Source organism: Lissotriton helveticus, chromosome 10, assembly GCF_964261635.1.
Source record: "Lissotriton helveticus chromosome 10, aLisHel1.1, whole genome shotgun sequence".
Lineage (NCBI taxonomy): Eukaryota > Metazoa > Chordata > Amphibia > Caudata > Salamandridae > Lissotriton > Lissotriton helveticus.
Window position 1 is genome coordinate 507,308,254 of NC_136071.1, and position 12,604 is coordinate 507,320,857.

The 12,604-nt window shown below is 44.2% G+C and overlaps 1 long non-coding RNA gene across 1 annotated transcript; it reads left to right on the forward strand.

The window, feature by feature from the left end:
- The first annotated feature begins 1,620 nt into the window (after positions 1–1,620).
- Positions 1,621–9,061, forward strand: LOC144785357 (uncharacterized). The gene is made up of 3 exons (XR_013601836.1): positions 1,621–1,758; positions 6,616–6,686; positions 8,604–9,061. It is a non-coding gene; the product is annotated as an uncharacterized LOC144785357 (long non-coding RNA).
- The last annotated feature ends 3,543 nt before the right edge of the window (positions 9,062–12,604 follow it).

Below are 12,604 nucleotides of genomic sequence, written 5' to 3' on the forward strand. Positions count from 1 at the left end.
GGGCTGCTGGGACCAGGCAGGAAGAGAAGAGGTGGCATGACTATTCACAGCGTTGAAGGCAGCCGTCGGAAAAAGGTATGTTTTTTTAATTTAAATATTGTATTCCCCCACACAACTCCTCCCACACGACCCCACCTGCCCCACCATCCTTTGTTTATGGTAGCTGCCACTGGACCCCTTCGTCCCTCTGTTGTCTGTGTGGCCCTCTCACCCGCCATAACAAAAAATGTACTAACACGGACACCACTGACCACGTTATAGTGCTTTTTTTCCTCTCACCTTCCATCCTATGTGTTGCTATGTGCTCCCTCTGTTTTGACTTTCGCTTCGCTTTACCTCTTGCCAGCAGTAGAAAAAAAGCATCTCAACATTGTTTTCTAACTTTCAGCCATGCTCCACAGCAGCCTTGTAGCCATACAACATGGCTTAAAAACGTTGGCAAGGTTAATACCTCGCAAAGTTAATGCCTCGCATAGGCATAACCTATTGGCTTTGCTAATGCCAGTTTCCCCTTTGCTTTAATAGTTCACCCTAATTGTATTCTTTGTTTGTAGGTTGGGTGGGCTTGTGTTTCATTTTCGAGCATTTCCCGCTTAATTTATTTCCTCTTGATGGGGCATGTTGCTGTGTCTGTGAAGTGGGGAATCGTATAATTGCATTAATGTGAGATCATTTTTTGATGGGAAGATGGGTCAGACAGGTTTGATAGCCCATGTGCGAGGTAGGGTTGAATTTTGTTTCTGGTAGAAGCAGAATTTGCTGGTTGAAGAGTTTAAGAGGGAGTTATGGGTGGGTTGGATATATGGGGTGGGATGGAAGCTCGGGGAAATGGTTTGCTCTGGTGGACTGGCGGGGTTGGACAGTTGGAGGCGCCTATGCGGAGCAACAGAGGTCAGGGAAAAGAGGGTGAGACAGCAGGCCAGGAGAGGAAACGAATTGGTTGCCAGGCACAGGACCTGGCAGAAGACCGGTGGATCCTGGGCAGGGGCTAGCTACAGAGAAGGAGGGCTGCTACGTCATGTTTTGCAAGTCAACAGTAACTGGTGGGGGCATGGGGGCCGGTAGACTCAAGAGAGTAGGTTACCTAGAGGTGGTGCGGCAGAAATCCGTGTTTTGTCTTAGTGAGTTTGTTTAGAGCAGACTGCAAGGAAATAGACAAGATGCAACTGTTTTTCAGAGCACAAACAGTGCCTATTTAATTAAGACCAGCATTTTCAACACTATAAGGTTCGTATAGTGCCACCCAATTCATCTTTCATGAGAATGGTGCCTGGCAGAGAAGGTTCCCGCGGCCCTCGAGTCTCCCGCCTCCTCCCAATTCCATGTCTGCCATGCTGATGCCATGCTGATCCTCTCGTGGTGACGTCAGCCTGTTCCATGATGACAAAAATTAATGTCCACGCTCTTGGTTCTTTTCATTTCACAGCTTTCCACCTGGAAGTCGCCAGCATAGCTGTAAACCATTCATTGCAAATACAATACTGCCCCTTCATAGACACAAAACAGCTCAATTGCTGGCGCACCAGAAATGGCGCGATGCATGCTGGGTGGAGACTTAAATACGTGGCTCCCGTGTTTGCTTCTCTCTATTTGTTTGGCTCAGTGTGGTCCATGGCGCCGGAGAAACTACAATGCCTCCCCCGATGTTTGCTTGCGTCACAATTTCTGCATTCCATCGGATTTAGGACGATCCGTGCCTTCCACACTACAGTGTGAGCATACCCACATGGCGGCTGGAGTTAGGGGTCCTTTCAGCAGGTAAACACAAGACCGGGTGGGAGATCGTTAGCAGTGTGCGCCCAGTTGTTAAACCGCTCTCCTTTCTTTGTGCTCTCATTCATTTACCGTATTCACAAAGCAGGGTCGGACAGGCCTATAGGACAACCGGGCACTGGTCTGGCCCGTCAGTGTATGGACTGTGTTTTTGTCTGCTCGTAACGTTGCTACCTAGCCGTGTTTATACTGGTATGGTCGGTATTTTAATGTTCTGCCGGTACAATACATTTGGAAAAATCACTTAAACCAGGTTTTTATCTCCCTTAGCAGTGCGTACTTTAAAAAGTAAATGTAAGAAGAAAAGTAGTAATAATGTGTTCTGCAGCTACCTTAATGACCCCTGACTGATAAAGTAAACAAACAAAGAAAGAAAGGCCATAGTAAAAATGAATATATACATTTTCATATAAAGTTCTACTAAGACTGCTGCCTGGGCCTTTGCAGAATCTTCAAAGTAAACATGCAGCCTCCTTCCCCCCCTAGAATAGGTGGCATCCCTCGCTTGTTTTGGGGGCCTGTTTTATGGTTATGAAAACAAACAATGCTGGCAGCAAGCTCAAATCTGTGAAGTCTTCCATCCCATCAAAAATACTTATACAGCATGCCTTTGCAAGTTTAAAAATGCACCAGTTTTCTGTCTGGTTTGCTAAAGACATCTAGGGGACACTTAGAAAGCTACCCTGGGAATGCTTTCAGACCCTCAATTATTTTTGGCTTTGTGGTTTGTTACAAACATTTGCTTGCTTTCTATCTACTGGTTTTGTTTGTCTTAGGCTACCCAGTTTGTGTTATTTCTTATCATAGTCTGTTTATTGTATTGTTCCACATTCTCCCAAGAGTGCTGGGTTTCTGTAAATAGGCTTTTAAATCTTGTTCTTATCTTGCCACATTTTCTGTGCATTCAAAGATAGAGTTTAAATGTTAGGCTGTGTGTAGTGATGCTGCAGTGGAAGTAAATAAGTGTAGTAATAACAATTAAATATAAAAAGGTAAATGAATACATTTAATGAAATTAAGCTGAGTACCAAAATGCATGCAGCTCGGTGGGGAACTGCTGTTACAATTAATCATAACATTCTTACAGTACAGTTGTATGCAAGACATTCCATTACATACTAATATTTCTAACAATGGAATACCTTAAAGAGATACACCCATTACTACACTGTGCCTTCTTAGGCAGCTTGGTGTTTACTTTTTTTTCTTTGACTTGAAAGTGACAGAATTTGTGTGACAATCATGATGTGATAGGAAAGGCTTTCAGTAGCTCTGACCGCACGGTCAAAGACCCAGCTCTCCGCCCGTGCAGCTTCGCTGACTGGGCCTCTGCTGCCCCTTTCACCTCTGCGCCTGGCAGGGGTTCAAGTCTGCTGTCTTGTGTCTTAAGGTATTTTTATTTTTGGCCTTACTTCTGTTTTTAGCTTATTTCTGTTGTTTTTTTCTTTATGGCCCCCTGATCCTCCTCTGTCTCCGTTCCTATTTCCCGCCCTCCCTCCCCGTTTTTGCCGCTGGGCTTAATTAGCGACTCGCAAAAAAAGGTTAGTACATGGGCCACATATTTCTTGCGGTCGCAAACGGGCCTAAACCACCTTTGCGACTGCAACAAACGGTCGTACACCTGGCCCTATGTCACTTCACTCTACATCACTGCACTCTACACCACAGCAATCTACACTGCACCACTACACCCTACGCCACTCTACTCTGCATCACTGTACATCAAATCACTGCACTCTAAGCCACTCTACTATAAACCACAGAACTCTATGCCACTTCACTCTATGCCAATGGTCTCCACACCACTCTGCTCAGAACCAATGCACTCTATGCCACTGCGCTCTATGCCGATCTACTCTGCACCACTGCACTCTACGCCACTATACTCTACTCTGCAACACTCTGCAATATGCACTCTATGCCATTCTACTCTATAGCATTGCATTCTACATCACTGCACTCTATGTCACTCTGCACCACTGTACTCTATACCAATGCATTCTACGCCACCATAGGCACAACTAGAGCCAAATTTCGGGGGCGGGGGGGGGGCTAAGAATAATTTTCGGGGTGGGGGGGCTGAACCTTTAATCAGTAGGCAGAGTGGAGCTGCAGGGCCTCCAACAAGGGGTGAAACAACAGCAAGGTCTAATTAACATTCAAATAGTCTTTTAAAGACCTGTGAAACGTTCGGGTGTGGCTGTGTGTGTGCCCGAGATCTGTCTCATCCCGGGCTGCCACACACGACGGTGGGGGCTGAAGCCCGGTGAGTCCAATGGGTGTTGCGCACCTGTACGCCACTCTACTCTACCTCACTGCACTATACGACACTTTACTCTGTATCACCTCTCTCTGCCACTAAACTCTACACCAGTCTACTCTGCACCACTGCACTATATGCCACTGTACTCTACTTTGCACCACTCTACTCTGCAGTCGTTCGTTATTAATGACCAATATTGGTTGAAAAAGCGTAGTCTTTCCCCTACCGTTGGGTGGAAAAACAATGGGGTGTCCCACTCTTACCTTGCTCTCTGGGGCCTTGGAATCTGCCTCTGCCACCACCTCATATGCTGGTGTTATGGCCTCTTTGCGGAAAGAAGGAGTTGTTGTTTCCACTGAAGTATCTTCCATAAGCACATTGACTTTGTTGACCTATATTGTCCCCAGCTGACAGCCAGTCCTATCCTGTCAGCCCTTCCAAAATTCTAGCCCTGAAAAAGGTCTCATGGGTGTTTGGGCTTTACTAAAGGCTGAAAACGGTAGAAATGTATTTCTCGAAAATTTTGATGATGTTTCCCCCAAAGAGTAAGCCATTTGGGTCACCTAGGATATCTTGATTCGCAAGGTCCCCCAATTTTGGGTTTATTCTCATTAATATAGCTCTTCTTCTTTCAGAGGTGAGCCCTGCTCTCCTTTTGATTATTCTTCCTCCACGAGCATCACCCCACGCGGGAGGGGAATAGGCCCTCTTGTCTTTGATGACATTGATTTGGGCAGGGTCGAGAGCAATGCGCAGCCTCCATCAGCGTCTCTTCCTCCTCGCGTGTGGTGAGAGAGCAGGAAGTGAGTCATGCCGATGTCAACAGGTGGGTGAGCAGGCAGGGTGATCAGCTGTCTTTGGGGTTTGTATTTAAAGTCTAACCAGAGGGGTCTGATGCTCCCCGCCTGAGTTTGGCGAAGAGCTGGGGAGAGCAGCCATCTCTGCGGCTTTCTCCTCAACAAATGGCTGAGGTGCTCTGCTGTGAGAGTACAAGTCGTGCTGGGAGGAGATGTTTCATTCTTTTTGGCGTCACATGAGTTATTCTTGAAAAACTTCCAATTTGCCTGAGGAACCCAACCATAAATTGTAAGGGTGCTAGATAAATAAAATGTCACTTACCTGATACAACAAGCATTGTGCGTATAAATCCATTTATAGTTGACAAAGAACATCATATACCTACCTTTATTATTGTATTTAAATGAAACAAACTTATATAATAGGTAGTATCTCATAATACAATTAGTATATCAGAGTCAAACAAAAATATACTTAACTGTCCAGGAGCAGCGAATAAAAGAGGGTAATGCCTAGTTACTATGACGTTATATAATGTGCTAATGTTCTTATGGGATGTTTTATTTATGATGTAACATGTTCATTAAAGGGCTGCAATAAAAGTATTTTGTGCATAATGGTAGCCTCCAGTCTTGTAATGAACTCAGTAATTCTGGTTCAGATTCAGCCAGAAAATTACTAGTGGAGATACTGGGCATTTTGTGAATTCAGTATGGGCCGTAACTCTTGTTAGCAGTCTCATTGTAATTATGAAGCCACTCAGAAGGAGGGCACCAGGTTTAAGCACTAGACACAATATTGTCAGTTTTTTTTTTTTGGCAAAGTGGCTTCCACCTCCATGGAAGAACAAACTTTAGAAATGATGTGAAAAAAACAGAAGTGATGGCTTGCCTGATGGCCGGAAAGTTTAATCTGGTGCTTTGGTGACAATTGAGCATTTTTTCTGCTAGTGTAGCTCCCACTTGAGTGGGAGCAGGTACAGGGGCCCAGAGCACTTAGGGGGCCATTGAACCCTTATCATTGCTATATTTACTACCCCAACAGCAGTCAAAGGGGCCATTTCTAGGCTTCGTCTGCAAAGAGCTTGCTCTTGTAATTAAAAGAAATCTTAAGAGGGGCGTAGAGCCCACACATTACTTACCTTTACTTACCATTGGTTAGCTCCCACGTCATATTTTGGCTCATTGCTTCCTATTGGTCCATGGCTCCTCCTTGCCCCCAGCTTCCTCCTGGGCTGCCAGTCTTCGGCCCTGCTCGGTAGAATGGACCAAGTATTGCTTCCTGTGGCAACTGTCGTTCCACTGGTCACAACTACTCTTTTTATTTACTTCTCAGCATGCACTCTTAGAGAGTGCATGTCTCTGCAGTCCTTCTATTTTGCCCCACCCGCCTCCCACAGTCCGTGGTCTCACCCTCCCACTGCTTTCCTTGGTATCATCCTCCCACACCCCTGATGTGTCACTTTCTAAGTGTATTTCTTTTTAGCTCTAGTAAGCTTAAAAACAAATTATTTAAAGTAATCTACATTTAGAATGGTATTTTTGATGTAACTTGATTTTCTTGTTGATTTCGACAACAAGACATGCCATCCTTGGGATATGTCACTAGTTTAACATTGTTGTAAGTTTCGGGCTTGCACTCGTGCTGCTTGCTTTTTTTCTTCTATTTCTATTTCCATTGACGTTGAAGGTAGGTGGGTTCATGGTTGAACCTTGCATGTGTAAGTTGCACATGTCCGTTACAGAGAGCAAAGCAGCATGTCTTTGTCTTTTTCCAAATAGAAACCTGTTTGAATGCCCAGAACCGGGACCGGAGTTGCAACAGCAGGAGGGAGTAGAAAGAGGTGGAAGAGGTATGTAGAATAGGGGAGTGTTACACCACCCCCTTCCACCTTGGAGCTTTCTCCACTCTTCATGTTTTTTAAATATTGTTTCTCTACCAGATAGGGTGGGAGTTGCAGTATGTAGCATGCCTCATGTAGTACATTCAGAACATTATAGCCCTCTGAGTTAATGGAAATTTAGAGACTACACATCCCATCATACAGAGCGGTACTTGTTAAAAGTAGAGTCTAACGTGTTGCGCATGACATTAGGCTTCTTTTCAAATAACGTTAACGAGACCAGGAATAAACATCGAAGGTAAGTGCTAATTGTAAAGGGAGTAAGATAAACTTGTATCAGCAGGAACATATGAAATGCACGAGGAGAGAGAGAGACTGTGAGTTTGCCCCAGTGGCAAACAAAGCCCTTTCACTTCTGTATTCCACAGTGCCGATCTACTTTCAAATTCCATCTGCATGCTGTCCCAGGCACAGAACACAAATGACTGCCCTATATCTCCATGGTGTTAGCAGAATACTGCAGGGTTATATCACTTTAGTCTATTGGAGTGATGAGCTCATTACTTAATGTTGTGTCTAGTCCTAGGAGTTTGGTATTCTGAAGAGTGTCTTGGTAAGTTCTAAGTTACATTACACAAAGACACATTCATTTTTGTTTTTTACGTACAGGGCAATTAAGTGATTTGTTAAGAATCACAGGGTGTTGAGCCAACGCAGAGACTCAAATTTGGTTCCCCAGCCACCAGCTCTGGCTGTTACACCACATATTCTCCCCAGAGAAGATGCTGCTTGCAACCCCCCATACCTGTTCTCTGATTTAAGGCATATTGCACAGTAGCAAGTGCTGCTGGGCAACATGTATTAAAGTGAATATTAACAAATCTCTTAGAAATCATCAACATCTTTAAAAAGCATTAACAAAGTCAAGTAGCTCAAGCAGAGCTAGTTGGCTTTGTTAATGTATTTTAAAGCAGTGTGGGCTGCTGTGCAACATGCCTTAAAATAAACAAAAAAAAAAGTGCTATGACGCAGTCAACTATGGCTTTAAAAGTTATTGACAATGCCAATGGATTTCTCATGGGCAAAGCATATTGGTTTTACCAATGCTTGTTAGTGCTTGCATCAGTGTCCAAGGCATGCTTGCTACACTACTGTTTCTATTGCTGTGCCCAAAAGGTAAACAGACTGGCAGGCATGGTATTGAAAGACGTGCTCCAATGTGCGCAAGCATTCTGATGCCATATCCTTTGGTGAATACTCAGCAATAAGTTTATTCACAAGTGCTGAGCCAGTGTCTGTTTCTTTGTGAAAATTACATCAGAGTGTATCTATAATGGTAGCTCACAGAAGAATGGAGTCATCCTGGTAGAAACAGCACAAATTTGGGGGAATTTCAACCTAAATTGCCTAATGTTATTTGCCTGAGGTAGACCCCTGTAGCAACACTGCACATTTTCTCACATTGCCCTATATCTGCACAATAACATTTTACGATAACCTTTTGCACATATTCATGTGTGTTACAATGTTGGATTCCTCTCTCCAAAACGACTTTGCTTACACATCTCGCTTCACGCAACATTATCATGATGCCTCGAACAGTACAAAGCCTTTGCACACACGTACAAATGTCATTCTAGCTTCACCCACGCAGTGACAGGGATGTCTGCATACCCATATCAATGCTAATCTGCATGTACATCACAAGAATGCTTTTTATTATAAATAAATAAGCATTTCCAAGGATTAGCCAGAGGAGGCACTTCTGCTGACATCAAGAGGTCCCTGCATGCTGTGGTTTTTTCAGTGAATATCTAAGGTTTTTCAAATGTTAACTCCAAACTATAACATCCCTGAAACCTGTGTTTTTTTTCTGTGAATTTCTACGTTTTTTAAAAATGCTAACTTCTAACCATTCTTACATAGGTATGCCATGTGTAGAAAGAGGAATAAAGGCGTAGAAAGAAGCTATAGAAGTGCAGAAAGAAGCAAGAAAGGTGCAGAAAGAGGAAGAAGGGTGCAGAAAGAAGCAAGAAAAATGCAGAAAGAGGCAACAGAAGTCAACAAAGAGGAAGAAAGGTTCAAAAACAAGCAAGAAAAGTGCAGAAAGCAACAACAGAGGTGCAGAAAGAGGCCTACTTCAACTGTAAATTTCCACAGGCTCATACAATGTAGCCTAATCACTAATCCTTCTTCTAAGATGTCTTAAACCTCACTTTTCTCTTGAAGACTCACTATTCATCGACTGCTCAGAATGTTAGGCCTACATCATGCCTTTGATCCATGAGCAGCGCCGAGAAGCCCTAGGATAATTTGTGCGCTATATCAAGTAGATTTAACATAACATAATGTAAAACAGCAATCCTATCCATATCACTGTTGTAAGTCTGACCAAGTTTGTGAAGTTATGCATGCACGTGTCTCTGCTTTTACCTAGTGACATGTTACATACAAATATACATATAAATACTTGAATACCTGTGTTTCAAATAGCATACTCTGTAAATGTGTGTACAAAAAGGTGTATGTATTTGTTTCTGCTCATAATACAGGGCACATGGGTATCCTTTAGTATATTTGAGGGGTGCCTTAACACCCATATGCATAAGACATGTCTGCCTGTGCACCTGAATGACAGAGCAGAACTGAGAAGATTAGACCACCTATAGGAGAAACTATATTCTTCAAATGCATAACATGTGAGAATACATATAGACGTAGACATATACCTCACTCATGAGAGCACGCTGACCTTTAAACTTGATAGTTTGCACTTCCTATTTGAAAGAGGCTAGACAGAAAGAGGTAACAGAAGTACAGACAGAAGCAAGAGAAGTGCAGAAAAAAGAGTGGTGCAGAAAGAGTAACACATGTGCAGAAAGAGGCAAGAGAAGTGCAGAAAAGGGAAGAAGTGTGCAGAAAGAAGCAACAGAAATGTAGAAAGAGGCATGAGAAGTGCAGAAAGAAGCAACAGAGTTGCAGAAATGGGCAAGAGAAGTGCAGAAAGAGGCAATAGGGGTACACAAAGAGGTAAGAGAAGTACAGAAAGAAGCAAGAGAAGTACTGAAGGAGGCAAGAGAGGTGCAGAAAGAGGCAAGAGAGGTGCAGAAATAGGCAAGAAAAGTACAGAAAGAGGCAAGAGAAGTGCTGAAAGAAGCAACAGAGGTGAAGATGGAGGCAAAAGATCTGGAGAAAGAAGCAACAGGGACACAGAAAGAAGCAAGAGAAGTGCAGAAAGAAGCAACAGTTTCTGAAAGAGGCATGAAAGAGGGATTCAGAAAGAGGCAAAAGAAGTACAAAAAGAAGCAAGGGAAATGTAGGAAGAGGCAAGAGAAGTTCAGAAAGAAACAACAGAAATACTGAAAGAATCAAGAGAGGTACAGAAACAGGCAAGAGATGTGCATTAAGAGGGAACAAGAGGTACAGAAAAAGGCCAGAGAGGTGCAGAAAGAGGGATGCAGAAAGAGGCAAGAGGGGTGCAGAAAGAACCAATAGAGGTGCAGAAGGAGGCAAGAGGGGTGCAAAAAGAGGCAAGAGAAGTACAGAAAGAAGCAACAGGTGCAGAAAGAGGCAAGAGAACTGCAGAAAGAGGCAGGAGAGGTTCAGGAGGAGGGGTGTAGAAAGAGTCAAGAGAAGCGCAGAAAGAAGCAACAGAAATGTAAAAAGATGCAAGAAAAGTGCAGAAAGAAGGAACGGAAATGCAGAAAGAGGCTACAGAAGTGCAGAAAGATGCACCAGAGGTACAGAAAGAAGCTAGAGAAATGCAGAAAGAGGCAAAAGAGGTGCAGGAAGAGGCAAAGACGTGCAGAAAATGGCAATAGGGTGCAGCAAGAGGCACGAAGCAAGAGAAGTATAGAAAGAAGCAACAAAAATCAGAAAAAGACTTGAGAGGTACAGAAAGAAGCAACAGAAATGCAGAAAGAGGCATGAGGAGTACAGAAAGAAGCAATAGAGGTACAGAAAGAGCCAAGAGAAGTGCAGAAATAGGCTAAAGAGGTGCAAAAAGAGGGAACAGGGATGCACACAGAGGCAAGAGAGGTGCAGAAAGAGGGAAGAGGGGTGCAGAAAGAGGCAAGAGGATTGCAGAAAGAAGTAACAGAGGTGCAGAAAGGGGCAAGAAAAGTGGCAAGAAATAGGCAGGAGGGGTGCAGAAAGAACCAACAGAGGTGCAGAAAGAGGCAAGAGGGGTACATAATGAGGCACGAAAGCTGCAGAAAGAAGCAACAGAGGTACAGAAAAAGACAGAACAGAAGAACTGCAGAAAGAGGCAAGAGAGGTACAGAAGAGGCAAGAGCGGTACAGAAAGAGGGAAGAGGGGTGCAGAAAGAGGCAAGAGAACTGAAGAAAGAAGCAACAGAAATATACAAAAAGGCAAAAGAAGTGCAGAAAGAAGTAACAGAAATGCAGAAAGAGGCAAGAGAGGTGCAGACAGAGGAGAGATGGATGCAGAAAGAGTCAAGGGGGCGCAGAAAGAAGCTGGTGAGGTGCAGAGAGGCAAGAGAGGTACAGAAGCAGGCAAGAGAAGTGCTAAAGAAGCAACAGAGGTGCAGAAAGAAGCAACAGAAGTGATGAAAGAGACAAGAGAGTTGCAGAAAGAAACAAGATAGGTGCAGAGAGAGGAAAAAAAGCACAGAAAGACGAAATTTAATACCCATATTTAGCAGTAAGTAACAGGTGACCATTCCAGCTTTTCAAAGGGCCTCCCACCATGCTGTAACACTTGTCCCTGCATTCTTCGTAACATTTGAGCCATTTGAGCTAGGAAGAAACAAGGTATTTTATTCATCTCTTCAGATTATGCAGAAGATGATTGATTATGTGGCAAATGCGGAACATTTATAATTATCCGAAAACTGGTGCAGCTGAACAGTCGCAAAATTCCAGTGGCCCTGCCCATACCTCTGACTAGGTCCAGAAGTGCTCCTCTGTGGTTGCTTCCTTTTTTGTGCCTCATTGGGTTTATAGTTTAGCTTCTATGGAAACGAGGAAGACTAAACCTGAGGTTACCACTCCACAACACTGACTACCACACTGCATAATGACTTTCCATAACACAATATTCCACTTCACATAATTCCTATAGACTAAATACCACATACTTTCTATCCACATAATTTCACTGCACAAAATTGCACTACGCACAACGCACATATACTCCACTGCAAAAAACATTAGTAAAAATGTTTTACATTTACAAAGCCAATAGCTCTATCTCTTGCAAATGTGAGACCTATTGCATTGCAATGGCTTCTTTAACTAGAAGTCGCGTTTGCAGAGTGGTGGGGAAAAGGGGGTTGGGCCTCCAACCAGCGCTTGGGAATTCTGCTGCATAGGACTTACAGGAGGTACCAGGAGGGCTTCTTGGCCCCCACAGCCCTTCAGGAGTAAAGTAGACTTCATCTCCCAATCAGTATTGTGCCAGGAGGCGTGTTTGCAGAGGTGTGGAGAAAGGGGGGCATGGCCTCCGAAGACTTCTTAGCAATCACACTGTGTGTGACTTACTGGAGGTAACAGGAGGGGTCGATGCCCCCCAAGGACATTCTTGGGGGCCATCTACCTCTCCTATTACCTCCAGTAAGTCCCGCACAGCAGGATTGCTAAGTTCTCAAAGCAGGCCATGCCCCCTTTGCCGACCACTCTGAAAACATGCTCCCTGACACGCTCTTAAATGGGGATTGAAGTCCCCTGCACTGCTGGGGATCCGTAGGTGCTAACTAGCCTACCTGTTACCTCCAGTAAGACCCACACAGTGGGGTTGCTGAGAGGTAGACACAGGCCATGCCCCCTTTTTCCACCAGTCTGCAAATGCACCTCCTGGTGCGTTCTGGATTGGGGATGAAGTCCCCTTTGCTGTTGAGGGTCCTTAGGGGCCAACTAGCCCACCAGGTACCTCCAGTAAGTCCCACACAGTGGGATTGTTGAGAAGG